Below are 27,764 nucleotides of genomic sequence, written 5' to 3' on the forward strand. Positions count from 1 at the left end.
GGCCTCCCCCCGTCCCCTCCATCTGGCTGTTAATCTCCAACACTTCCACCTCCAGTCCTATTCTGCACAGCTCTCCCCAGCGCTGGGGGCTCAGAGGCCTCTTCAGCCTTCCCCAGGGCTGGTGCTCAGGGAGGGCTTCCTCAGGCGCTGGCCCCAGAGTCAGGCTGCACATTGGCTTGGAGGACAGGCCTTTCCTCTGGGACTGTGAGGCCCAGAGTGCCCACCCAGAACTCCACCTCTGACCTCACAAAGGCCTGCTTCAGAACTCGGTCTCCACGGCACTGCTGGCCGGATGAGGGATGTTATTTTGGGCAGTGCATCTGGACTTGGTTCAAGTGGCACCAGCCAAACCCCTGCCTTACTGACCTCTCCCCTGGAGGAGCAGGAGCAGCGCTCGAGGCCGCCCTGGGAGGGCTGAGAGGCAGGCTCTGGACTGGGGACACAGGGATAGCTGAGCCCCAGCTGGGGGTGGAAGCTGAGCCAGGGACAGTCACGGAGGAACAAGATCAAGATGCGCTTTAACTGAGAAGCCCCCAAGGCAGAGGCTGAGAATCAGAAGACATTTCAGCAGAGTGAGTGGGGCTCCAGGCAGGGTGGGGATGGGGCAGCCTCCTCAGTGCCCAGATCTGGAAGGGCCATTCCCTGGGTACCATACAGCGAGGAGGTGACTGAGGGATTGTTTGGGGAAGGAGCCCTGGCTGGGAGTGGAAGTCCCGGCTTTCTTGTTATGGTGCAGTCCTGTGTTGCTGTGTGACACAGGCACATACACCTTCTCTCTGGGCCTCAGTTTCCTTACCTGTAAGTTGGTTGTTGGGAGGACCAGCGGTAGAGCAGAGATGGCAGGGATGCACTGGGCTGGGCCATCAGCAGACCATGAGGGTGGGACGAGGAGAGAGCTGAAGACCACCAGCAGTGGACCACAGGGGGAGGTGTGCAGGCAGGAGACGGGTCAGCTGCCAGCTTGCTGGAGTCATTCCTCCCACGCAGTCCCCTCCTGAGGGGCTGGAGCTGGGGCTGGAGGGTTTCAGCAGTCAGGGCTGGAGATAAGAGTCTGTGCTGGAGCTAGAGGGAACTGGGCTAGAGAATCAGGAGGACAGACAGGGTGAGGGGACTTCGGGCTACCTTCATGCTGTCAGTTAGAGATAAAGATAGGAGCACAAAGGGGAATTTTTGGGTGAGGTACACGGGTGAAATGAGTTTTCAGGGCCTCATCCTGTGTGTTCACCTTCTGTGTGTGTGTGTGCATGTGTGCATATATGTGTGTGTGCAGGTCCTGGACAGTCACAGCTTAAGTTAGCAGCAAGAGGGCTTGAGGTTAAAGGTATAGCACGCAAACATGAGGCTGGAGCCACTGAGTAGAGGCTGAGGGCATCTCCACAGTCCAAAGCTGGGCTGCAGACAGGGAAGGTCAGGAGGAGCACTGGAGGGTCTGGCCTGGCGTTGGGGTCCTGGGGCCAGCATGGGTGGGGTGGGGCTCCAGGGCGTCGCCTCATTGGCTGAGCACCGCTCCTCCCTCCCTGTTGCTTGGCTGGGTTAAGGGAGTGGCACTAGCAGGAGCTGCCCCAGGGCTTCTCCCCTGGGGACCAAGGTCTGATGGAAGTGTGGGGCCAAGTTCTGTGTCCTCCAGACCTAGTGACCTCTCTTTGGCTCCTCAGCATCTACAAATCTGAAGGACAAAACATGGTTCAAGCATCTGGGCACAGGCAGTAAGTACCCCACCCTCTTCTCACCCTCCAGCCCCCTGTCCTCCACCCAGCCCACTTCAGTGCCCTCCCTGCTCCATCCTCAGCCTCTCCGTTGGGGCAGCTGCCCCCCTCGACCTCCTCCTCCCCACCCACCCACTCGCCTCTGAGGTCCCAGAAGAAAAGCATCTTCCACCTGTTGCCTGGGCTGGGTCCTGGGGTGAGGGGAGGCTCAGAAATACTTGGATGAGGGTCAAGGCATGCAGGTGGCCTTCAACTCAACTGCACTCAGCACCTCTCACCCTCTCAGGCTCAGCTGTCTTTGGGGTGAAAAAGAGCCAGTCCTCGCAATGGCCAAGGCCCTGCCTGTGTAGTCCTTGTTAGCTTTCTGACCTCTCCACTCCAGCCCCCTGCTCTCCCTCCTCCAGCCACACTGAGTTTCTTTTCTGTTTTTTTGTTTGTTTTTTTTTTTTTTTGAGATGGAATCCAGTTCTATCACCCAGGCTAGAGTGCAATGGCACGATCTTGGGTCACTGCAACCTCCTTCTCCCGGGTTCAAGCGATTCTCTTGCCTCAGCCTCCGGAGTAGCTGGGATTACAGGATTACAGGCACACACTACCATGCCCAGCTAATTAGTTGTTTTTTTTTTTTTGTATTTTTAGTAGAAATGGGGTTTCGCCATGTTCGCCAGGCTGTTCTTGAACTCCTGACCTCAGGTGATCCACCCGCCTCGGCCTCCCAAAAGGTTGGGATTACAGGTGTGAGCCACTGCACCTGGCCTCACACTGACTTTCTTTGCTTTCTTCAAATATGCTGAGAGTCCTCTGGTGACTATTCCCTCCATCTGAGAGGCTTTCTGCAGTTAACATACAGCCCACTCTCATCTCCTTCATGGCTTTGCTCCAAGGCCACCTTCTCAACAAGGATTACTCTGACTGCCCTATTTGAAATCACACCCCATCTCCAGCCCCTGTACTCGCAATTCCCCTCTCCTTGCTCTGTTTTTTTCCATAGGAGCTGGTACCTTCGCTTATACAAATGTACTTACTTATTACATTTCATTGCTGTCAGCTCCACACAAGCAGGGATATTGGCCTGTTGTACACTTGGACGGAGAGAATGAACAGTGCCCCTCTGTTGACATCATTGCCTCTAGCCTACGTCTCTTTCCAGGGCTTTAGATCCTGTTTCTAGAGACCCACTGGTGTCTCACAGGCAACTCAGCTCCTAGACGGAAACAGCCTCCTCCGCCCCCCACAAGTCCACTCCTCCTGTGCTCTTGGCTCAGTCAGGGGTTCCCTTCTCTTCAGTTGCTGAAGCCAGAAGTCAAGGTCATGTCCTTGATACTTCCCTCTCCCCCATGCCTCACATCCAGTCGCCAATCTCCTAAAATATCTAGAATGTGCACAGCTTCCACCATTCTTTCTACCACCACCCTACTCCCCCATGGCCATGTCAGGCCATCACCCGCCCATTCTTCAAAACCCCTTCAGGCCTCACCTCCCATGCCTCCCCTGAGCTCCCCCAGTCCCAGGCTGCTTCTCTCTGGTGGTGTTGCCATTACCCATCTCTTCTATTAAACAGAGTGACCCAAGAGTGGAGAGTGGGTTTTGACTTTGTATCCCTGGTGCTTGACTCATAAGTAGGTGCTCAACAAAAATTTTTTCTTTTTTTGAGATGGAGTCTTGTTCTGTTGCCCACGCTGGAGTGCAGTGGCATGATCTCGGCTCACTGCAACTTCTGCTTCTTGGGCTCAAGCGATTCTCATGTCTCAGCCCCCACCCCTGCTGGGATTAGAGGCGCCTGCCACCACGCCCAGCTAATTTTTTTTTTATTTTTAGTGGAAATGGGGTTCTGCCATGTTGGCCCGGCTGGTATTGAACTCCTGACCTCAAGTGATCCACCTGCCTCGGCCTCCTAAAGTGTTGGGATTACAGGCATGAGTCACCATGCCTGGCCAACAAATGTTTGTTGAATGAAGAAATGTTGGTTAGCAGGTTGAATTGTTGGCTCATGGTTTGTTGGATAGTTTATGGTTGACTGGTTGATTAGATAATTCAATGAGTTAATAGCTGGTTAACAGGAGAATCAGTTAGTTGGTTTTTGATAGGTTAGTCAAAGGGTTAGTAAGCCACCGGGCATGGTGGCTCATGCCTGAAATCCCTGCACCTTGGGAGGCTGAGGCTGGAGGATTTCTTGAGTCCAGGAGTTTGGGACCAGCTTGGGTAACATGGCAAAACCCCATCTCTACAAAAAATAGGAAAAAACAGCCGGTCATGGTGGCATGCTCCTGTATCCCAACTACTTGGGAGGCTGAGGTGGGAGGATCAGTTGAACCCTGGGAAGTCTAGGCTTCAGTGAGCTGTGACTGTGCCACTGCACTTCAGCCTGGGCAACAGAGTGAGACCCTGTCTCAAAAAAAAAAAAAAGAAAGAAAAAGAAAAGAAACAGGCGTTAGTGAGTTGTTAGCTATTTAGTTCCTTGGTTAGCAGATTACTTAGGGGATCTGGTTGGCTGTCAGTTTCTTGCTTTGTAGGCTGGCTTTCTTGGGCCCCTCTTCTTAGTCTGTACCCTCTCCTTGAGCTCTCTCATCTATGCCCATGGCTCAGATGACCATCTGTGATTTGCTGTCCTCCAAATGTGTCTGTAAGTGAGACCACATGACCAGCTGCCTCCTCACTGGCCATCCCACCCAAGTGTCTAGCGGGCTCCTCACACTCAACATGTCCAGAAAGGTCCTCCTTGTCCATTCTCCCGCAGCTTCTCTGCTGTGCCCCATGCTAGTCATTCCGCTGCCCTAGCCAGGACCTGAGGGCATCGCTGAGCTTCCCCGCTCCCTTCCCTCTCTAACCGAACACCAAGCCTGTCAGCTTGACTGTGTTCTTGTGGCCATTGGCACTGCCATCTCTGTGGCTCAGGCTGCCACCACTTCTCCACCCATCTGTGGAGAAGCTGATGCTCACCCTGCCTCCACTCCACTTCCTCCATCCTGGCCTCCACAGGGGAGGCAGCTCTCCTGCTGAAATCCTCCACTTGGCCCATGGCCCTCTGGTAGAGTTCAGACTCCCTAATGTGGGCCATGAGGCCTTCTGCCACCTGGCCCTGGCTCCTCTCTGCCCATCTCATGCCACCTCCACTCTTCCGTGGCCAATCCATTCCTGCACGTTGGATACTGCCTTAGTTGCAGGCCTTTGCACATGCCAGTCCTACGCCCAGAGTGATCCCTGCCTCCCTGGAGGCTCCTTTGCCCTCCAGCCTTCTTTTCTTGACCTAAATTTCCCTTTCTCTGGGAGCCTCCTACCCCCTCCTCTAGGCCATTCACTTCCTCCACATGCCCCACAGTGCCCACTCTTTCAGCTGGGGCAATGCTCATCACACTGCATAGTAATTGCTCAATTGATTGCTTTTCTTCCCACGGGCTGGATTGTACCAGTGTCCTTTACTGCAGTGACTGAACATTCTAGGCATAGTAGATTCAAGAAATCTTGAGTTCATTGGCTGGTTGGTGGTTATCTGTTGCTTACTGTGTCTTGCCTGCTGTGTTGTGATGAGGAAGGAGCCAGGCTTCCAGGATTCTCTTGGTGTTCTTGGCTTTCTGCTCTGTCCACTTCTCTCTCCTCTTCTGTGGTTACCTCCAGCATGGGAGGTGGGGTTGGATGGGAGCCAGTGGAGGGTCACCTCACCCTGCTAGGGAGAGCAGCAGCATTCCTCAGGGCTCCTAAATTCCCCTGACCTCACAGCAGCAAAAAGTAAGCAGAGGGAATGAGAGATGTCCAGGCATGGAATAAAACATCTTCCACTTTTCAGCTGAGACCCTCTGTTCATAGCTCACCCATCCCAGTCCTTGCTCTATTCCTTACCCCAGAGAAACAAAACCAGGGATGAGTAGATGGAGAGGGATGCAGAGTTGCGCGGATAATCCACTGACCCCCATCCAACTCCAGCTCCCATGCAGCATCGTATAGGGGTCTCATTATCCCATGATGAGCCTCCTCAGCCCTGAAGAAGAGACCCTACCAATGCAAGCAGCAGCCCAAAGACAGTCCTGGGAAGGTATCATAGAGGCAGGGGAGAGGTAGACAGAGCAGGGAGCCAAGAACACCAAGGGAATCCTGGAAGCCTGGCTCCTTTCTCATCAGCACAGAGCAGGCAACAACCAGCCAAGGAACCAAAGATTTATTGAATCTACTATGCCTACTATGTTCAGGCACTGCAGTGAAGCAAACTGGTATGATCCCAGCCCTTAGGAAGAAAAACCGTTAATTAATTAAGCTTTTTTTTTTTTTTTTTTTGAGACAGGGTGTCGCTCTGTCACCCACGCTGGAGTGCAGTGGTGTGATCTCAGCTCACTGCAACCTCTGCCTTCTGGGCTCAGGCAATCCTCTCACATCAGCCTCCCCATTAGCTGGGACCACAGGCATACACCACAACACCTGACTAATTTTTGTATTTTTTTTTTTGTAGAGATGAGGTTTTGTCGTACTGCCCAGGCTGGTCTTGAACTCCTGGGCTCAAGCGATCAGCTCACCTCGGCAAGTGCTGGGATTACAGGCATGAGCCACTGTGCCTGGCCTAACTGAGCAATTACTATGCAGTGTGATGAGCATTGCCCCAGCTGAAAGAGTGGGCACCGTGGGGCATGTGGAAGAAGTGAATGGCCTAGAGAAGAGGGTAGGAGGCTCTCCCAGAGAAAGGGAAATTTAGGTCAAGAAAAGAAGGCTGGCGGGTAAAGGAGCCTCTGGGGAGGCAGGGGACCATTCTTGGTGTAGGACTGGCATGTGCAAAGGCCTGCAGCTAAGGCAGTACGTGATGTGCAAGGATGGGCTGGCCAGAGGAGTTGAGGGGCTGGTGTCAGCTTCCGGGCATGCAGACAGTGAGATAGCAGAGTGACTAAGGCCACACTTAGAGGTATCTGTATCCCTCTTCTTCCTCTTTTTTTTTTTTTTTTTTTTTTTGAGATGGAGTCTCGCTCTTGTTGCCCAGGCTGGAGTGCAGTGGCAAGATCTCGGCTCACCACAACCTCCATCTCCCATGTTCAAGTGATTCTCCTGCCTCAGCCTCCGAAGTAGCTAGGATTACAGGCATGCGCCACCACGCCTGGCTAATTTTGTATTTTTTAGTAGAGATGGGGTTTCTCTATGTTGGTCAGGCTGGTCTCGAACTCCCGACCTCAGGTGATCTGCCCACCTTGGCCTCCCAAAGTGCTGGGATTATAGGCGTGAGCTACCGGGCCCAGCCCCTCTTCTTCCTCTTTATCCTCCAGGCCCACCCCGCCACCTTCCCCAAACTCCAGTCCTATACCTTTCCCTATACGCAGATTTGGGACCTGTTACTCACCTGTTTCATCTACCTTTCCATCTAACCGTGCACTTAACTAAATATAAATCAAGTGCCAGGCCCTTTGGGAAGCTCTGAGGATCTAGTTGAGAGTAAGACAGATTCCCCAGTTTTCACTCATTCAACAAATATTTATTGCACATCTACTATGTGCCTGGCATGGTGCTGGGCACTGAAGATACACCAGGAAGTAGATCCAGTCCTTCCTTTTCTCCCTCCCTCTCTCTTGCTCATTCATTCATTCACTCACTGTCTCACAAACCTCTGTTTGCACTGACCTGGTTGCACAGCCTGGTGCATTTTGCTGACCCCTTCATTTTTGACAGAACCTGGCGCATGTTTCAGCACTCAGTGCTGTTTACAGAGCTCGGCAGCACACTTTGTCACACCTCATGCTGTTTGTAGAGTGCCTCACTGTTGCCAGGCCCTGTCCTGTGACCCCAAAGTTCTGGCTCTAGCAGATAGGCAGACAGACAGATGGACAGACATAGACTACTGAGCTCTACTTTCCAGCCTGCTCTCTCCCACCCTGCTTTTTCCCAGAGGCTTGTTGGCACCGTGGATTGCACTTTCAGCTCCCCACCTGCCCGTCTGCAAAGTGGCCTCATTGGTGTGCCATTTTTACTGGTCCAGTCCCAACTACAAGAGGCATGGCTTGGCCATCTACCCTAGTTCTTCTCCATGTCCCCATGGCTCTCAAGTGTCTCCAGTTCCAGCTGTCCCAGCTGCCCCGGGCAAGAGGAGGTGTGTGTGGCAAGTCTGCTGGGTTACCTATTAACTCAGCTGTGAGTTGAAGAGCCGATGGGCAGCAGGCAGACTTGAGTCTCCTTTCTGTCCATGGGCTCGGGCCACTGTATCAGGTCCACCCGTGGCTCCAAAATGGTCTCCTGGTCCGTGATAGCAAAGATCCAGGAAATATGGTGCGAGGAAGATGAGAGGAAGATGGTGCGAGAGTTCCTGGCTGAGTTCATGAGCACATATGTCATGATGGTGAGTGGGTGGGCAGCACGAAGTGGGTGGGGCTCTGCCAGGGCCTTCCATGACCCCCTCCCCATGCTGACCCCATGGGTCACATTGTCCATTCCTTGCCTCTGAGCTGGGAGCCTGGGGAAGCAGCGAGGAAAGTAAGGAGGGGGGGCTTTCTCATCAAGCCTTTTTGGACAGAAAGGGCTCATAATATGTGGGGGTCAAATGAAACCATGCACTGGGGTATCCGGGGCACGGCTGGAAATGGGGAGAAGGGAAACCCAGAGTAAAGAGATTGAAGAGGCCCAGGTGCAGTGGCTCATGCCTGTAATTCCAGCACTTTGGGAGGCTTAGGCAGGTGGATCACCTGAGGTCAGGAGTTCGAAACCAGCCTGACCAACATGGTGAAACCCCGTCTCTACTAAAAATACAAAAATTAGCTGGGCATGGTGGCGGACACCTGTAATCTGTTATTCAGGAGGCTGAGGCAGGAGAATCACTGGAGCCCAGGAGGTGGAGGTTGCAGTGAGCTGAGATCACACCATTGCACTCCAGCCTGGGTGACAGGAGCAAAACTCTGTCTCAAAAAAAAAAAAAAAAAAAAAGAAGGAAAAAAAAAGAGAGAGAGATTGAAGAGAAACTTGATGATCAGGCTCTGATAATGAATCCAGAGGGCAATGGGCGATGTTGAAGGCTGGCAAGCAGGGGAGTGACATGATCAGATTTGGATTTTAAAGGTAATTTTGGGTGCAGTGTGGAGCATAAGCAGGACAGGCAAGGCTGGCAAGAAGGAACCAGTTAAGAGGCTATTTTTGATCTAGGGCAGAGAGAGGGTGATGACTGATCTGGGGTTGGAGAAGAAAGCACATGTTTGAGAGGGCTGTGGAAGATGGAATCGGGGAGACTCTGCCAGCAGAAGATGTGGGCAAAGAGCCGATGAGCTGTTCTGGAGCACGGGACCCAGCACAGGGTGAGAGGCAAGATGCCTGTGGGAAATCCAGGAGATAGTTAAACACAGGCAAGGGGCTGGAGCTCAGGAGAGGCTTGGTCTGGAAGGAAAAAGTTGAAGTTCATCACAACACAGGTGGTGGTTGTCAACACTGTCTAGAAGGAGTGTACAGAAAGAGAAAAGGATGGTTTGAGGACAGATCCCTGAGGAATGAAGAGGGGCACGCAAAGGAGCCTGAGAAGGAATGGTCAGAGAGGTGGGAGGAGAACCAGAGCCGACTGCGTGACAGAGGGGGGCAGTGGTTCCACCAGGAAGAAGCCGTCAGTGGCATGGGCAGCAGCAGATGGGCCACGCGAGGTGAGCACTGGCAAGGGGCCTTAGGGTTTGCCAACCTGGAGGTTGCTGGTAACCTTGACAAGGGCTCTTCTTTAGTGTGTGATTGGGACAGAATCCAGACTGCAGGCGGGATGTGAGGTTGCTCCCTCTCCACCTGCTTCAGCCCTGCCACTTACCCCAGTGAGCCTCTGCCCTTAACATGACTGTAGCCATGTTTATTGCATCTTATTCAGGGTCCAGAGTCTAGAAAAAGAAGGGGCAGCCTCTGGGAAGGGAGGCAAAGGCAGCCAGGTGCATGCTAGAGGAAGGTGGGGTGAGAGAGGCTGTTTGTGTGTGTGGTGGGGCCCATGGAGCTCAAGGGAGAGAGGAAATCGGAACACCAGGGTTCTTAGCCTGACCCTGCCACTGAGTGACCAGTTGGCCTTGGGCAGGTCTCTCCCTGGCTTAAAGCCTGACTTCTCACTTATATCATGTAGAATTAGGCCTTCGTGGGCTTTGGAGCTGTGTTTGAATCCTAGCTCTGTTATCTTCTAGCTGTGCGACTATCCACAAGTATCTTAACTGTTCACAAATTTAGCTTTCTTGTTTTTGAGACAGGGTCTCACTCTGTCTCCTAGGATGGAGTGCAGTGGTATGATCTCAACTCACTGCAGCCCCCACCTCCCATACTCAAGTGACTCTCTTGCCTCAGCCTCTTGAGTAGCTGGGACTACAGGCACGTGCCACTGTGCTCAGCTAATTTTTCTATTTTTAGTAGAGATGGGGTTTCACCATGTTGGCCAGACTGGTCTTGAACTCCCGAATTCAGGTGACCTTCCTGCCTCAGCCTCCCAAAGTGCTGGGATTGCTGGCATGAGTCACCTCGCCCAGCCCACAACTTTGGCTTCCTTATTGGTTAACAGGAGGACTTGTGTGAAGAAGGCCAAGTCTCAGCACCCAGTGTGGTACCCATGTATTGGTCCCTTGTTATTAGGACGGGTGCTCTAGCTCCTCTCTCCTCTCTGTCTCTGGCCCTCCCCCCTACTCCTCTCTTACCTCCCCACCTGCTTTGGCTCCTGAGCTGGGATGACAGCAGTTGGATCCTGTCCCTCCTTAATCCAGGGCAAAGTAATTCACTTATCACAAGACATTCCAGCCCCATGAGGGCTGTTAACCCTTGGAACCTCGGAGGCAGGAGGGTGCATCCTCTGAGAGCTGTTAGGGAAATAGGCACTGCCCACATGCTTGATACCTGCCCACATCTGTGTTTCTCTTCCTTTTGTTGAGATTTTCATTGAGCACCTAATGCATCCTGGGCTCTGTGATGCTAAGCCCCTTACGTGCAGCATCTTCCCAAATCCTCGCAATAGCCCTGTGAAGTAGGTACTATTATTATCCCAGTTTCACAGATGGGAAAACTGAGGCTCCTTGAGACTAAGCCTTTTGCCCAAGGCCACACTTTAAGTCAAGATTAAATCCAGTGCAGTCTAATGTCACAGTCTTTTTTGTTTTTTTTTGAGATACAGTCTTGCTTTGTCGCAGTGGTGTGATCTCGTCTCACTGCAACCTCCACCTCCCGGGTTCAAACAATTCTTGCGTCTTAGCCTCTGGAGTAGCTGGAATTACAGGTGCATGCCACCATGCCCAGCCAATTTTTGTATTTTTAGGAAAGACAAGGTTTCACCATGTTGTCAAGGCTGGTCTTGAACTCCTGACTTTAAGTGATCCTCCCACCTCGGCCTCCCAAAGTGCTGGGATTACAGGCATGAGTCACCGTGCCCAGCCCAATATCACAGTCTTGACCCTTAACCTCTATGCTCTGTACCTTAGCTTAAATATTGCCAGCTTTTAAAGACTGGCTTGTTAATGCTCCCCCAGCCAGGGTAAGGTCCTCACTTTCAGGTAGTTCAAGATGCCTCTCTCAGCCTCAGTTTCCCCATTTATAGAGTGGGAGAAAAATTCTTGCTGTGCAGATTTGTAGTGAGGATTGAAGACAGTAGCACTTGTAAAAGAACTTTGTGAGGTGTAAGCCTATATCAGATATTGTGTTGTTGTTATTTTTAGTTGCCAGGCTGTGCCAAGAAGTGAGGGCTTTTTTTTTTTTTTAATATATATATATAGGAATCTCAGTGAGTCACCAGGGTGAAGGTTTTGCCAAAAAAGCTAGTGTGACCTTGGCCCCATTTATTGCAGCCAGGACGAGGGAAGTGGACTGATCCGTGTTGCAGCTTCCAGCGGTGTTGGCCTTGGAGCTGGCCTCCTGGCTGTGAGGGAGAGTTGGGTGGGCTGGGCCACATTCACTGATCAGGGAGAGGAGGGGCTGGAGCCATCCGGGCCCTGGAAAACCAGCCATACACGTGAGACATGGGGCAAGGGTTGTAGATCACATGCTACAGGGGCCAAGAGAGCGGCAACTCAGGGCGGTGGGGACTTTGGCTGGCTGCAGAGTGCCAATCTGTGCAAGGCTGTATAGCTGCCGCCACTCCAGCTGACTGTTGCCATGGAGGATGAAATGCAGGCCAGTGTTGCCTGAGCTGCTCATTTTTCAAGAGAGACGGAAACTTCTGTTCTTCAAAACCAAGTTATCTAAACAAAACCTGTGCGCTGGATAAATTACGTGGGTGAGTTGCCAGTTGGCAACCCTGACACAGGGAATCATGTGGGGTTCATTCACTCACCCAGTATTTTATTTTATTTATTTTATTTTTTTGAGACAGAGTCTCACCCTGTTGCCCAGGCTGGAGTGCAGTGGTGTGATCTCAGCTCACTGCTCTGCCTCCCAGGTTCAAGTGATTCTCCTGCCTCAGCCTCCCGAGTAGCTGGGATTTCAGGCATGTGCCACCACACCTGGCTAATTTTTTGTATCTTTAGTAGAGACGGGGTTTCACCATGTTGGCTAGGCAGGTCTCGAACTCCTGACCTCATGATTGGCCTGCCTCGGTCTCCCAAAGTGCTGGGATTACAGGCGTGAGCCACCACGCCTGGCCTATGCTCATCCAGTATTTTTAGCACATGGTATTGGAATGGGGGAAAGGCCATGGGGGCCCCTCTGTTTTCAGACCCTCCATGCCTCCTCCAGTCCCTCTACCTCTTGACCCTGCCAGCCTGTCAACCTGTCCTGACCTCACTCTCCCCTGCACCCCCAACTGTTCCTGTCCTCTCCTGCTGTATCTTATCCTGGATCCGAAGCCAGCCCAGCTCTGGGCTCCCCTGCTTCTGTCCTGGGGCTTCTGAGGGACCCAGTGGGCCCTGCTCAGCTGCCTCTCCCCCACCATATCTGGGCTATTTCACATTTTCTCAGACTTCCCCAAAGCTGCTCTGTACTCTGACTTTTTTTTAAAAAAATCAGCAAATGGCTTGATCTGCTGCTTGATAGGTAAAATAATCAACACTTCCTATGTTCAGTTCACCCTCTTGTCCCTCTTACCACCAGACCCATTAACCACCTGTGTATCCACATATCACCCCTTGGCTGGGGCGGGGTCCTCTCCTTCCTGGAGGACCCCTCCACTTCTGCACCAATCCAGCTGTCCAGCCTATTCAGGTACTTTACTCTGTCCTTTTTCTCTGTCCTTTATCTTCAGCCCATCCCTCTCTCAGCCTATAAACATACTGAAGTTTCTCCACTGAAAACAACACAAAATGAAACATCCCTCCCTTCACCCTGTCAGCCCCTGCACGGGATCATGTTCTCTCTTCCCCGCTCCTCAGGCAAGTTCTCGAAGAGGAGTCTACACTGGTGCCTTTCAACTCTTTTTTTTTCTTTTTTTTTTCTTTTTTTGAGATGGAGTCTTGCTCTGTCGCCCAGGCTGGAGTGCAGTGGCGTGATCTCGGATCACTGCAAGCTCCACCTCCTGGGTTCAAGCAATTCTCCTGTCTCAGCCTCCTGAGTAGCTGGGATTACAGGCAAGCACCACCACGCCTGGCTAATTTTTGTATTATTAGTAGAGACGGGGTTTTGTCATGCTGGTCTTGAACTCCTGACCTAAAGTGATCCATCCACCTCGGCCTCCCAAAGTGCTGGGATTACAGGCATGAGCCGCCGCACCCGGCCTGGTCTGCCTTCTTACCCTGTACCCTCTCCTGGGGCCTTCTCCTCTGTCGGCTTTGACTTCAGACCTTATGTCTATAATTCTTCAGGTTTTCTCCTTTATCAACTCTAGAACAGAGTTCTCCAGGGGAAATACAATACAAGCCATCTGTATAATTTAAATTTTTCTAGTATCCACATTAAAAAGGTAAAAAGCAACAGGTGAAATTAATTTTAATAATTAACCCATATAGCCAAAATCCTATTTCAGGATGCAATCAATGTAAAATTATTAGGATATTCTGGCCAGGCATGGTGGCTCACACCTGTAATCCCAGCACTCTGGGAGGCTGAGGTGAGAGGATTGCTTAAGGCCAGGAGCTCGAGACCAGCCCGGGCAACATAGTGAAACCTCATCTCTACACAAAATAAATTGAAAAACTTAGCTGGGATAGGGCTCAATGGCTCATGCCTGTAATCCCAGCACTTTGGGAGGCCAAGGCAGGCTGATCATCTGAGGTCAGGTGTTTGAGACCAGTCTGGCCAACATCGTGAAACCCTGTCTCTACTAAAAATACAAAAAAATAGTTGGGCATGGTGGCGTGCACCTATAATCTCAACTACTCGGGAGGCTAAGGCAGGAGAATCACTTGAACCCGGGATTTGGAGGTTGCAGTGAGCCGAGATTGCACCATTGCACTCCGGCTTGGGCGACAGAGCAAGACTATCTCAAAAAAAAAAAAAAAAAAAAAAAATTGGCTGCGTGCCGAGGCACATGCCCATACTCCCAACTACTTGAGAGGCTGAGGTGGGAGGATCACTTGAGCCCAGGAGATGGAGGCTGCAATGAGCCCTGATCATGGCACTGCACTCCAGCCTGGGTGATAGAGCAAAACCCTATCTCAAGCATCAAACAAACAAACAAATAAAACAGAGGCACAAGAAAGCAAGGCATGCATGGAGCAGCACAGTTGTTTGGTTTGAGGCCATCTGGCACAGGTAACTGCCTGGATTTAATCCTGGCTCACCATGTACAGGCTGTGTGACCTTGGACAAGCCATTCAAGTTCTCTAAGCTTCAGATTACCCATCTGTCAAGTGGGGGAGAATAATAGCGCTTAACTATCATTTGCAACATCTGAGTTTCTGGCTCGGCCAACGGGGATGGGGAACATAGAGTGAGGAGCAGGTGTGCTGTGAGATGGCGAACCTTCAACAGAGCCTGAGACGCCCGCGGAACACCAGGAGAGTTCCAGTGGGGATTTGCAAATAGGCATGTGGCTCCCCCACGGAGATGATGGGAATTTTAGCGCATCAGGCATAGCTGAAACTGTCTACCTGGTAAAACCATGCCTGAAAAGACCTTTGGAAAATCAGGAGTTGCTGGAGCCCTTGGAGAGAGCTGTGGTGTCTGTGACATGTGGAAGTGGAAGCCAGATTGAGGAGGGGGTGCGAGGGAAGGGGTGAAGCAGCTGGCCAGTGTGTTCTCTCCTGCAGCCTGACTGAAACAGGGAGGGGGCAACCAGGAACCCACAGCTGGAGAAGGACGCTGGGCAGGGGTGGGACAGTTTGCTGGGAAGGATGAGACTCCAGTGTGTGGGAGCCGATCAATGGGAGGATGGAAGGTATGGGGGAGACGGAGGCCTCTGCAGAGGGAGAGGATAGCACAGGAGCCAGGGCTGAAGGGAACAGTGGCTCTAGACTGAGGGTAATGGGCCTGAAGGTAGGCCCCTTCCCCTGTGAAGGCGGCATTATCTGAGGAGCCGTGAGGGATGGGCAAGAAGCAGCAGCTTGGGAATGCCGCCTGAGGTCAGTGGAAATGAAGCTGAGGGCAAGACAGTTAGGGCCCCACTGTTCCAGCATTGTGGGAATTGCGGCGGAGTGTGTGTACGTGTGTGTGTGTGTGTGCAGGGAGGGGCTCCTGGCAGAGTCAGGCGTGGATGGATTTGGAGGTCCCTTGAAGAAACTTCCTTCAGGTCAGCCTGAAGTGTGAGGGACTCTGAGGGGGTGCAATGCATGCCAGCCATCCCCTCCTCGCAGCCCTGCCTCACCCCAAAACTTCAGGTGGGCCTGGGGCTGAGGTGCTTGGATGTTTGTCGTAAGAGCTTTTAACTCTGCTGCTCCACCCAGCTCTCAGTGGCTCAGGTCTGAGAGGCCTCAGCAGGAGCAAGGAGAGGAGGCAGTGAGGAGGGAAGGCTCTGGAGGAAGAGGGCATGGCAGAGGGTCTTCGAGGCAATGCCAGGGAGGCCCAGGGCATGGGGCTGAGGAGCTAGAACTGAGCTCTGAGCCCTCCTCTGAGGTTGGGGCTTCTGGGCAGGCAGCCCCCTTAGAGGCGCTCCCTTGTAGGTATTCGGCCTTGGTTCCGTGGCCCATATGGTTCTAAATAAAAAATATGGGAGCTACCTTGGTGTCAACTTGGGTTTTGGCTTTGGAGTCACCATGGGATTGCACATGGCAGGCCGCATCTCTGGTGAGTGAGCCCAGGCCCTGCCGGACCGGGCAAGACCAGGTGTCCCCAACAGGCTCTTTCCTGCCCACCTCAGCCAGCAACTTTGCCAGCACAGCCAGTGCCTCAGCCTGGCCACCAGGCAGGAGGAAGTCTCCTCTGAACCCCGTGCCTATGACGTGTCTGCCCCAGATTCTTCCTGGGTCCCCCTGACCTACCATTTCCACTGGCTGGGTCATGTTAGGCAAGCCATCGCCTCTGTGTTCCTCAGTTTCCTTAAGAGTGAAACGAAGATGGTGGCCCCTGCCTCACGGGGTGGTTGTGAGGGCTCAAGGAGAGAACTCTGTCATGGAGCATGCTGTCATACACACTAGCCATCGTTGTTCTCATACTGTTTGTCACTGTTGTTTGTTCTGCTCTCACTCCCTGACACACTTGCCTGCTGCCCGCAGGAGCCCACATGAACACAGCTGTGAGCTTCGCTAACTGTGCACTGGGCCACGTGCCCTGGAGGAAGTTTCCAGTCTATGTGCTGGGGCAGTTCCTGGGCTCCTTCCTGGCAGCTGCCACCATCTACAGTCTCTTCTACAGCAAGTGTCCTGCCCGGGTGTCCGCCTCTGGCCTCAGCAGCCTCCTATGAAATATGGGCAGATTGGACCTCAGTGTCCTGATTTGTAAAAAATAGCTGGGAGAAAAGAGCCTTGGAGCTCCCCCACCCTCTAACGTATAACCTCATTTCTGGGACCCCGGTGGGGCTTAGTTGGGGGCAGGTTCGCATGATAGTCTGTGTCTCCACAGAGGCCATTCTCCACTTTTCGGGTGGAGAGCTGATGGTGACCGGTCCCGTTGCTACAGCTGGCATTTTCGCCACCTACCTTCCTGATCACATGACATTGTGGCGGGGCTTCCTGAATGAGGTCAGTGGTCCAGGATGAGTACCCCTCCCCCTGCCCTCCACCCCTCAGGACGGAGCCAGCAGGGAGTCCCTCCGGATAGACAGGACAAGAACTCTGGATGGAGACTGTACTAAGACGTGTCTCTGCTGGTGGGCTTGGGTCTGGGGCACTGCCGACGTCCTGTTGGTTGGGGAGGGGCCCAGGTGAGCTGCCATAGCATCTGCTCCTCAGGAGTGGCTGACCGGGATGCTCCAGCTGTGTCTCTTCGCCATCACGGACCAGGAGAACAATGCAGCACTGCCAGGAACACAAGCACTGGTGATAGGCATCCTCGTGGTCATCATCGGGGTGTCCCATGGCATAAACACAGGATATGCCATCAATCCGTCCTGGGACCTGCCCCCCAGCACCTTCACCTTCATTGCTGGTTGGGGCAAACAGGTCTTCAGGTACTGCCCCTGCCCAGGCCCATTCCTTTGAGTTTTTCTGTGGGGCTCCTGTGTGTTGAGGGGTAGGGGGAGATGTGAGGGGCAGCACAGGAGGGTCCTGCAGAGCCCCCAGGTGGCCTGGGGAGCAGGAGTGAGTCCCAACATTTCCCCAGGCCAGTACAGATACAGATCCTGCACCTGCACTGAGTGTCAACCCTGTCCCTGAATCGGGCTGAGGCTGACCAGGGCCCTGGGTTGGGGGTGTTTCCTGGGGTAGCCTGGGGATGACTCCTCTGCTCAACCAGTCTTGGCCCAAGGTGGATGAGGGTGCTGTCCTGGGCATCAGCCCCCTCAGCAGGCCTCTGCCTCTTGCCTGCAGCGATGCGGAGAACTGGTGGTGGGTGCCAGTGGTGGCACCACTTCTGGGTGCCTCTCTAGGTGGCATCATCTACCTGGTCTTCATTGGCTCCACCATCCCACGGGAGCCCCTGAAATTGGAGGACTCTGTGGTGTAAGAAGACCACGGGATAACCGTATTGCCCAAGATGGGATCTCATGAACCCATGATCTCTCCCCTCACCCTCATCTCCGTGAGCCTTGCCAACAGATCTTCAGTCCACTCTGCCCCACCCTTACATGAATCCATGGCCCTAGAGCACTTCCAAGCAGAGATTATTTGTGATCCCATCCCTTCCCCAATAAAGCAAAGCTTGTCCCTCAGCAGTACCCCCACTTCCTGGGGGCCTCCTGTGGTTGGGCTTCCCTCCTGGGTTCTTCCAGGAGCTCTAGGGCTATGTCTTAGCCCAAGGTGTAGAGGTGAGGCGCCTCAAGTCTTTCATGCCCTGGGAACTGGGGTGCCCCAGGGGGAGAATGGGGAAGAGCTGACCTGCACCCTCAGTAGGAACAAGGTGAGATGAAAGAATGACAGAAACAGAATGAAGGATTTTCAGGCAAGGGGGAAGGAAGGGCGGTTTTGGTGAAAGGACCGTAGCTGACTGGTGGGGGGCTGGCTTTGGAAATACTTTGAGGGGATCCTGAGATTGAACTCTACACTCTCCCCTGGTTCTTCCCTTCCCCGAGTTCTGGCCGGTTCTTGGACCAGACAAGGCAAGGCCCAAGAAGGTAGATCAGAATTTTTTAGCCTTTTTTTCATTAGTGCCTTCCCTAGTATTCTTCTAGACTTTTTTTCTTAATCACATGAAATTTTAATACCACAGATATACTATATATCTGTTTATGTTCTGTATACGTTCTGTGCTTTATACGTAAAAAAGAGTAAGATTTTTTTTTCACCTCCCCTTTTAAGAATCAGTTTTAATTCCGTTGAGAATGCTTGTTATAGATTGAAGGCTGGTAAGGGGTTGGGCTCCTCTTTCTTCTTCCTGGTGCCAGAGTGCTCCCACATGAAGGAATAGGAAAGGAAGATGCAAAGAGGGAAATCCTTCGAACACATGAAGACACAGGAAGAGGCCTCATAGGACTCCAAGGGCTCCAGGGAAGCAGCTGCAGAGGTTGGGTGGGGTGGGGGGCCAGGATCCACTGACCCTGGGGCCAGGCAGGAATCACTCTGTTGTCTGGGGCTCGGAAGGCAGCATCACCCGTGGTTCCTGTCATTGCTCATGCATTTTGCCTTTCAACAATTATTGTGCACCTACTGTGTGCAGGCCCTGCCTGGACACTGGGGATGCGCAGTGGATGCACTGGGCTCTGCCTTTGAGGGTTGCAGTTTAATGGGCGACAGGTAATTATAAGGAAGAAGGTGAGTGCAGAGTGGGAGGCTTGGAGGCAGTGGGGCTTGGGGTGGGAGAGCTCACATCCAGCCTCTGGGCCAAGGCCAGGAGGCTTCCCAGAGGAGGAGACAGAACAGGGTATTGTGGTGGGGGGTGTCCTTTTTGGGGCTGGGAGCTGCACTTTACAGTTTGAGGGGATGGGCAGAGGAGGCTGGGCTTCGTTCTGGAGGTGGAGACACAGTAAGGTGAGGTTTAGAAAGCACACCTGAGCCGGGCGCGGTGGCTCACGCCTGTAATCCCAGCACTTTGGGAGGCCGAGGTGGGTGGATCACGAGGTCAGGAGGTCGAGACCATCCTGGCTAATACGGTGAAACCCCGTCTCTACTAAAAATACAAAAAAAATTAGCCGGGAGTGGTAGCGGGCGCCTGTAGTCCCAGCTACTCGGGAGGTTGAGGCAGGAGAATGGCGTGAACCCGGGAGGCGGAGCTTGCAGTGAGCCAAGATAGTGCCACTGCACTCCAGCCTGGGCGAGAGAGCGAGACTCCGTCTCAAAAAAAAAAAAAAAAAGAAAGAAAGCACACCTGAGCCGCAGTGTGTAGGATGCTGGAAATGGTGGAGATGGGCCTGCAAAGAGAGTGCTGGGAAGTGATGACCCAGGAGCAGCAGCCGGGCACCTAACAATGGGTCAGCACCGTGAGCGTGGAGACGAGGGCCAGGATTGATCAATACCCGAGAAGTACAATGTACAGGACTTGGGCTCCATTTGGATGGAGTGGGTGAGGGAGAGGGAGGAGTCAGAAATGGCTTCCGGTTTCCAGCTTGGGCCTGGGGATTGGAGATGTCCCCACTGAGAGTAGGGCACAAGTGAGGAAATGGTTTGGAGAGGAGGATGATAAGTTACATCATGGATGTGCTGAGTCTGAGTTGCCTATGGGACTTGGAATGGGGGGTGGCAAAAGGTGTGTGATCTTGAGCAAGATATTCAACTCTTCTGGGCCTTGGTCCTCTCATTTGTAAAATGGCGATAAGAATATTACTTCCCGTTTGTGTTGCTGTGAATATTAAATGTGCTACCACATGTAAAATGTTGAGAACCGTTTCTAGCTCAGAGTAAGTGCTCAATAAACACAGTTATGCCTTTTATATGGTCTGGAGCTCAGAAGTGGAAGACAGGGTTTTGTGAAGTCATGGCTTTGTGGATGTAGCTAGAGTGTGGAGTAATGACAGGAGGGTCGGGGGCATGGCACAAGGTAGGTGGTCAGGAGACACTGGACACAACCCAAATGTCCATCCACAGGGGAACAGATACATACACTGCTGTGCAATTGCACATAATAGAATCCTCTACAATAGCAAAAATTAAGGCACAGCAGACACCTGCAACAACACAGAAAAATTCTGGAGGCATAAAAAGTAATACATTAGCTGGGCGTGGTGGTTCACACCTGTAATCCCAGCACTTTGGGAGGCCAAGGTGGGTGGATTACGAGGTCAAGAGATCAAGACCATCCTGGCCAACATGGTGAAACCCTGTCTCTACTAAAAATACAAAAATTAGCTGGGTGTTATGGCACACACCTGTCGTCCCAGCTATTCAGGAGGCTGAGGCGGGAAAACTGCTTGAACCTGGGAGGCGGAGGTTGCAGTGAGCCAAGATCGCATCACTGCGTTCCAGCCTGGTGACAGAGTAAGACTCGGTCTCAAAAAAAAAAAAAAAAAAAAAAGCCTGGTGTAGTTGGGCACCTGTAATCCCAGCTGCTCAAAAGGCTGAAGCAGGAGAGAATCCCTTGAACCTGGGAGGCGGAGGTTGCAGTGAATGGAGATTGTGCCACTGCACTCCAGCCTGGGTGACAGAGTGAGACTGCATCTCAAAAAAAAAAAAAAAGTAATACAGTAGACTATATACAGTGTGACACAGTCTTGTAGCTGAAAAATAAGGAAAAATACATTCTTTGCTATATATATGTATGTAAGAAAACTATTTTAGAAAAAGAAATAATTCCTACAGGCAGATGGGGAAGAACACAGGAGTAGTACAAGCTATTAATAATTTTCTAGTTTTGGAGTTGGACATTTGTGGGTTTATTATATGATTGTGCTTGATAACATATAAATGTGATACATATTGTTTGTATGAGATATATATACACACACACACATAGATGATTGTTGACAAGGAGTTTCTAAAGATCATATATATTTTTTTAGGTAAAATAGAATAACATTCTGCTTCTGGTCTTCATAATAAAAGAGAAATCAGGACTAAGAAATCAAGTGTTTATTATGTAGAGTTTTAATTTTTATTCTTTTATTTATTGATTTATCTTCTTTAGGCATGTGCAGAGATGAACTCATAAATTGTTCAAAATAAACCATTTGAATTCAAAGCAAAGTATATTTTTGGAATATCAATTATCACTTATTGCAGATAAATGATAATGTAAAATGCCAACTTTGGAATTTATTTGTTTTACTTCTGTGACTCTCAGCTTTCTTTTTAAAATATAGTGTACGTTTTAGGTAAGTCCAGACAGCAGCCAGCACTACATTTGGTTTAAAATCCAGCTTTATAATGACTTCATCTTTCAACCAGCCAAAGGCTAGTTACCTTGTGTCTGCCATCGTGCATATGCTCTCAACTCCTGACTGAGAAAACATGCCTGCAAGCACTTCCCTGCCTGAGATTATATTAAAAATCCATACCTGTGCTAGCAGCATGAGTTCAAGTTGATTATTGTTCTAGATCTGTGACTTCCCATTCATCCTCCTAAAGATATAAATGATTGCTTTTCAATAGACCACATACATAGGAATGATTATGAAGGCAAGGTTTAGTAACAATAATATACATAGTACTCTAATGGGATTGAATTGGAACACCCACATTAAACTCTCTTAAAGTATGTGGAGCAGAACACATGAGAGAAAGCAAAAGAACAAGCACACACAGCAGAGCTGCGAGTTGCATACTCTGTGCATGCTAATACCATCGCAACAACATCACTAAGGCTTCTGGGTAACGTTTGCCGCATCATATTGTGACGTGCATTTGTTTTTATATTTTACCCTAAAAGGCAAAATAACTCTCCATGTGATGACAGAGGGAGCACACACAAAAAAAACCCTCCCAGAAATATTAAAAAGGTTACAGGTAATTCAAATGGTATACTCTTTTAAAAGGTACTTGTCTAACACTTTAAGTTGGAAAAGCATCTTGGAAGTCATTAGATCCATATTTACATTACCTGAATTGTAACCCTAGCTTGACATTTCCATGGTGGGAGACATATTTTATTTAGGAGGCAGCAGTCTACTTAGTTTTTGAGAGCTTAATCGATAGATGGTTCAGGTTTTCTAGTGAACCAAAATCTAAATGCCTACCCATTGGTTTTGGTAGCCAACGTCAATATCCAACTGCTCTTTCACACAACATGGCTTCAAAGGCTATGTAACTAACATCATGCCACTGCACCTATGTCTTCTTAAAGCCAAGTACCTCTAGTGCCCCTCATTATAGCTCATATTTCAAGGTATCTTTCAGCAACAATGAATTGCATTAATCAAACTCACTTTTTTTGCGTGTGCTTCACTTTATAGCTTTTCACAAAGAACACATTTTTCACAAATTGAAGGTTTGTGGCAATCTTGCATCAAGCAAGTCTATTCATTCTATTTTTCCAACAACATGTGCTCACCTGGTGTCTCTATTTGACATTTTAGTAATTATCACAACATTTCACACTTTTTAATTATTACTATTATCTTAAATATTTTAACTTTTATTTTAGGTTCATGGGAACATGTGCAGGTTTGTTCTTTAGGTAAATTCGTGACTCAGGGGTTTGATGAACAGATTATTTTGTCACCTGAGTAGTAAGCATAGTACCCAACAATTTTTTTTCCCTGAACCTCACCCATCTCTCATCCTCCTCCCTCAAGCACACCCCAGTGTCTATTGTGCTGCTCTTTCTGTCAGTGTGTTCTCATTATTTAGCTCCCCATGATAAGTGAAAATAGGGAGTATTGGGTTTTCTGATCCTGTGTTACTTTGCTAAGGATAATGGCCTCCAAGCTCCATCCATGTTGCTGCAAAGGACAGATCTCATTCTTTTTTATGGCTGCATAGTAATTCATGGTGTATATGTACCGTACTTTCTTTTTCCAGTCTACCACTGATGGGAATTTAAGTTGATTCCTGGGTATCTATTACCTACATTACATATAAAAGCAGAAAAGAAAAATGACAAGTAGAACATGAAAGTTAAACAGTATCTTTTCAGGTTCAATGACATAAATATTCTTATTATCTAAAGGTATACAGTCTTGTCTAATGTTTTATTTCCTATAGTGCTTTTATAGCAAAACACTTTTCAGAATTAGATAAACCAGATTGAGGCCCCAGTCTTACTACCTATTAGCCAGGTAAACTTGAGCTTTGGGATTTTCAGATTCAGATCTTGCAGGCAAAAAAGATTTCTTTGATATTACTTGAGGATGACAATGTCTATCTTGCAGATTATTATGGTAATGAGTTTATTTATGTGGATTGTTTCAGGATATCTTAAAACTATGTACAGACCTAAAAAAAATCCTCATAATCTTTGCATAACTGGGGAGGCATACAGACATAATACAACTGTAAGAGTTACTCTTTCTCATGCTTTTGTTTTCTAACTGCTCTGGCCACTGTTTTAGAAGGAAGGGTGAATATATGTAAATATTCCTGGAAAAATAATGTTTTAGAATATTAAATTATTACATATTTCATTCAGAATTTTTTTGAAAGGTAAAACCAACGATTGAACGTAGTTCATGGGATGATCTGGTCCATATTCATCTACCATGATTTAACAAATTTTTTTCTCATCTATTGAGGAAAAAATTAAGGGGAAATGTAGAAATGTAAGGTAAATGATCTGCAAAGAGATACACCCAGGAGGTATGTGGGAATGTAACTGTGTAGGTCCACAGGCAAACTAGGTGAAGGAGGAAGGTGAGGAAGAAAGGCATTTAAGACTTACTCTTTCTGTTTTCTTCTCAATTTTAAAGCCTGATGGAATATAATTTTCTCTACAGTAAACATTGAATGAAAATCAGTTTTGTATGTGTTAATAATGACTTCACCAAGAGCATTTGAAGCTCTGTCTATCATATTTTGATGCTCAAAATAAAACATTGTTTTTATAGCTTAATAGTCTCATACGGTCAATTATTGCCTCCCCTCCAGATTGACACTTTGAACATTATTATTAACACTGCTGTCCTTAAACCATCATCGGCCTGCAGTGCAGACAATTTATTGATAGCTAATAAAACAGTGTTCAGGTGCTGCCTGAGGGCAGGATTCAGAATTGTCATACCAATGCATAACCATATTTGATTTTTTGGAAGAAGTTCCATTACTTAAAAATTATGGTTTCATTTTCTTATTTTTATATCTAGATTTTAACATTATATGCATGCCTATATAAGCAGTAAATATGTTATTCAGTTATGTGTGAGTGTAACTCAAATTTCTTGTAATGTGTATGTACAGTTTAATATAAGACAGATTATTGATTAGGAAATAGTTAACAATTAATAATAGACATGGGCCAACCTCAATTACTAAACCAGAAAAAAAGTTTATTTATTTATTTTATTTTTTATTATACTTTAAGTTTTAGAGTACATGTGCACAACATGCAGTTTATTTAAATGTATTGACTGTTTTTTAGTCACTACACAAATCATCTAAAAGAAAATACCACAGATGAAACCTGCAGATCCACTAACTGGTTATCAGTTTATCAAGACTGATCGTGTCCACTCCCTTCAGAAATCACATGGATTTGTGCATTATGCCGATCTTTTTTGGTCTTCCCCATCTTTTCCCATCCTGAACTAGAAGTAGAAGCCTATTGCATTTTTTATCTGGTACTTTCTTTTGCATTTAGTAGAAATACATACACATACTACCCTAGGCTACTCCACAGTACATTAAAATTTCCTTTTGCTTTCCAGTAATTTCAAATATCTCAACTAAATATCTCAGTTGAAAAATCAAAGTTTTAATTCTTACCCATCTTTCAACATAAAAACTTTTAATATTGATTATAATGTGTTGCCTGCACTTTTGTTTTTTGTTTTGTTTTGTTTTGAGACGGAGTTTCACTGTGTTGCCCAGGCGGGAATGCAGTGGCTAGATCTCAGCTCATTGAAATGTCCCGAATTTAAGCAATTCTCCTGCCTTAGCCTCCTCAGTAGCTGGGATTACAGGCAAGCACCACCATGCCCTGCTAATTTTTGTATTTTTAGTAGAGATGGGGTTTCACCATGTTGGCCAGGCTGGTCTCGAACTCCTGACCTCAGTTGATCCTCCCTCCTCGGGCTTCCAAAGTGCTGGGGTTACAGGTGTGAGCCACCCTGTCTGGCCCAGCACTCTTAATAGATATATAAATCTTACTCTATTAATTGAACTAAGAACATCTTTATAATTTTCCAAATATCATTTATAATGATTAAATATTAAAACATATTTATTCTGCTTACCAAACTTTGCATCTCCTCAGAATGCCTAAATATTTTGCCATATGAAGGTTCCAGTGGAAGTTTCAGACAATACATTTTGATGGCAAATGGTGAATTTTCCTATTGAGAAATATGTTGATTACAAGAAATAAGAGAGACAGTAGATTTTCAAAACCTTTTCAAACTATTTCAGATGAATATTCAGAATTATTTTACTTATAGATTGCACTCTTCTAAGGCACTTACATATTCTGACAACTATGTGTTTTTGAAGCAAATTTTGACTGAATTAATAAATGACAGCACAGATCAAAATGTAAAAACTTACAAAATTCTCAATAGATTTCACAATTGTGCAAAGTCCCATGCTTTCTTTTAATATTGTATACTTATTATACTTTTAAGGGGTACTTTTTAACAGTTGATTTATTATCAAATAAGCTTTCTATAATTTGACAGAACAACATAAACTCTTGTTTTTCTCCTTTCTACCTAGAACATACATATGATAGTTGAGAAAGACACATATTCTGATCATGACGAAATAAACACAAGTTAAATATGACTAAGCAGAAAGACGGAAGGACCAGGAACGGTGATGCTAACTTGGAACCACGATGCAGGCTCTAAACTCCTCTGCAATCATCCTCCCTTGTAAGAAAAATACATAAGTCACTTTTAAAATAAATAGAAACCTGAACACACTTCTTAGCTGGTTTAAGTATTTTAAAAACATTGATGAATTAAACACAGAAATATGGGGAAATCTCATTACTTACCTTAAATTTTGAAATTTTCTTTACAGATCATGAGTTACTTAATGCTCTTTCACTCCTGAGTTTACATTGTAAATTAAAGTTATGTCAGCTTTAAAAAATAACCAATTAAATATAATGATCTAAATTTATACTTTAATTTTAACTAATAGTATGATCTCTTATTATTTACCTCTGATAAAGTCCAAATGTTTGTAGGCCTATAGCTCTGGTTATATACAATGAAATATCTTTCTCATGAGTGTAGAATATCTAGATTATACTTAATGCATTTACTTTTTGAGGAAAAGGAAACCCTTAATAAAATAGCTTCAAATATTTGGTTTTAAAAAATGAGAAAACAAATACGTTACAGGACTTTTGGATTTATCACCAACATGTGAAGGGCTCAGAAGTTGTCACTCCTGGCCTTACAATAATAATAATAATAAAAGCTATACAAATTGAAAATCAATGACATTTCCACAGTGGGAGACATATTTTATTTAGGAGGCAGCAGTCTACTTAGTTTTTGAGAGCTTAATCGATAGATAGTTCAGGTTTTCTAGTGAACCAAAATCTAAATGCCTACCCATTGGTTTTGGTAGCCAACGTCAATATCCAACTGCTCTTTCACACAACATGGCTTCAAAGGCTATGTAACTAACATCATGTCACTGCAGCTATGTCTTTTTAAAGCCAAGTACCTCTAGTGCCCCTCATTATAGCTCATATTTCAAGGTTTTCTGTTCCTGCATTAGTTTGCTGAGGATAATGGCTTTCAGCTCCATCCATGTCCCTGCAAAGGACTTGATCTCATTTCCTTTTATGGCTGCATAGTATTCCATGTTGTATATGTACCACATTTTATTTACCCAGTCTATCATTGATGGGCATTTGGGTTGATTTCATGTATTAGCTATTGTGAATAGTGCTGCAATGAACATACACATGCATGTGTCTTTATAATAAAATGATTTATATTCCTTTGGGTACATACCTAGTAATGGGATTGCTGGGTCAAATGGTATTTCTGGTTCTAGGACTTCGAGGAATTGCCACAGTCTTCCACAATGGTTGAACTAATTTACATTCCTACCAACAGTGTAAAAGCATTCCTATTTCTCTGCAGCCTCAACAGTATCAGTTGTTTCTTGACTTTTTAATAATCACCATTCTGACTAGTGTGAGATGGTATCTCATTGCGGTTTTGATTTGCATTTCTCTAATGATTAGTGATATTGAACTTTTTTTTTGCATGTTTGTTGACCACATAAATGTCTTCTTTTGAGAAGTGTCTGTTCATGTCCTTTGTCCACTTTTTAATAGGATTGTCTGTTTTTTTCTTGTAAATTTGTTTAAGTTCCCTGTAAATTCTGGATATTAGACCTTTGTCGGATGGATAAATAGCAAATTTTTCTCCCATTCTGTAGGTTGTCTGTTCACTGTGATGATAGTTTCTTTTGCTGAGCAGAAGCTCTTTAGTTTAATTAGACCCCATTTGTTAATTTCTGCTTTTGTTGCTATTGTTTTTGGCATTTTTGTCATGAAATCTTTGCCTATGCCTATGTCCTGAATGGTATTGCCTAGATTTTCTTCTAGGGTTTTTATAGTTTTGGATTTTACACTTAAGTCTTTAACCTATCTTGAGCTAATTTTTGTATAAGGTGTAAGGAAGGGGGTCCAGTTTCAATTTTCTGCATATGGCTAAAGTTCTTC

General features: G+C 47.8%; 1 long non-coding RNA gene and 1 pseudogene across 1 annotated transcript; both read left to right on the forward strand.

Annotated features, from left to right (window-relative positions):
• Positions 1 to 133: 133 nt before the first annotated feature.
• On the forward strand, positions 134 to 25,994 carry LOC129527226 (uncharacterized). Its single transcript, XR_010130915.1, has 2 exons — positions 134 to 572; positions 25,787 to 25,994. It is a non-coding gene; the product is annotated as an uncharacterized lncRNA (long non-coding RNA).
• LOC101149649 (aquaporin-7B-like) lies at positions 7,770 to 18,711 on the forward strand (annotated as a pseudogene).
• Positions 25,995 to 27,764: the final 1,770 nt, after the last annotated feature.

The sequence above is a fragment of the Gorilla gorilla genome, chromosome 16, assembly GCF_029281585.2.
Source record: "Gorilla gorilla gorilla isolate KB3781 chromosome 16, NHGRI_mGorGor1-v2.1_pri, whole genome shotgun sequence".
In the NCBI taxonomy this organism is placed as follows: domain Eukaryota; kingdom Metazoa; phylum Chordata; class Mammalia; order Primates; family Hominidae; genus Gorilla; species Gorilla gorilla.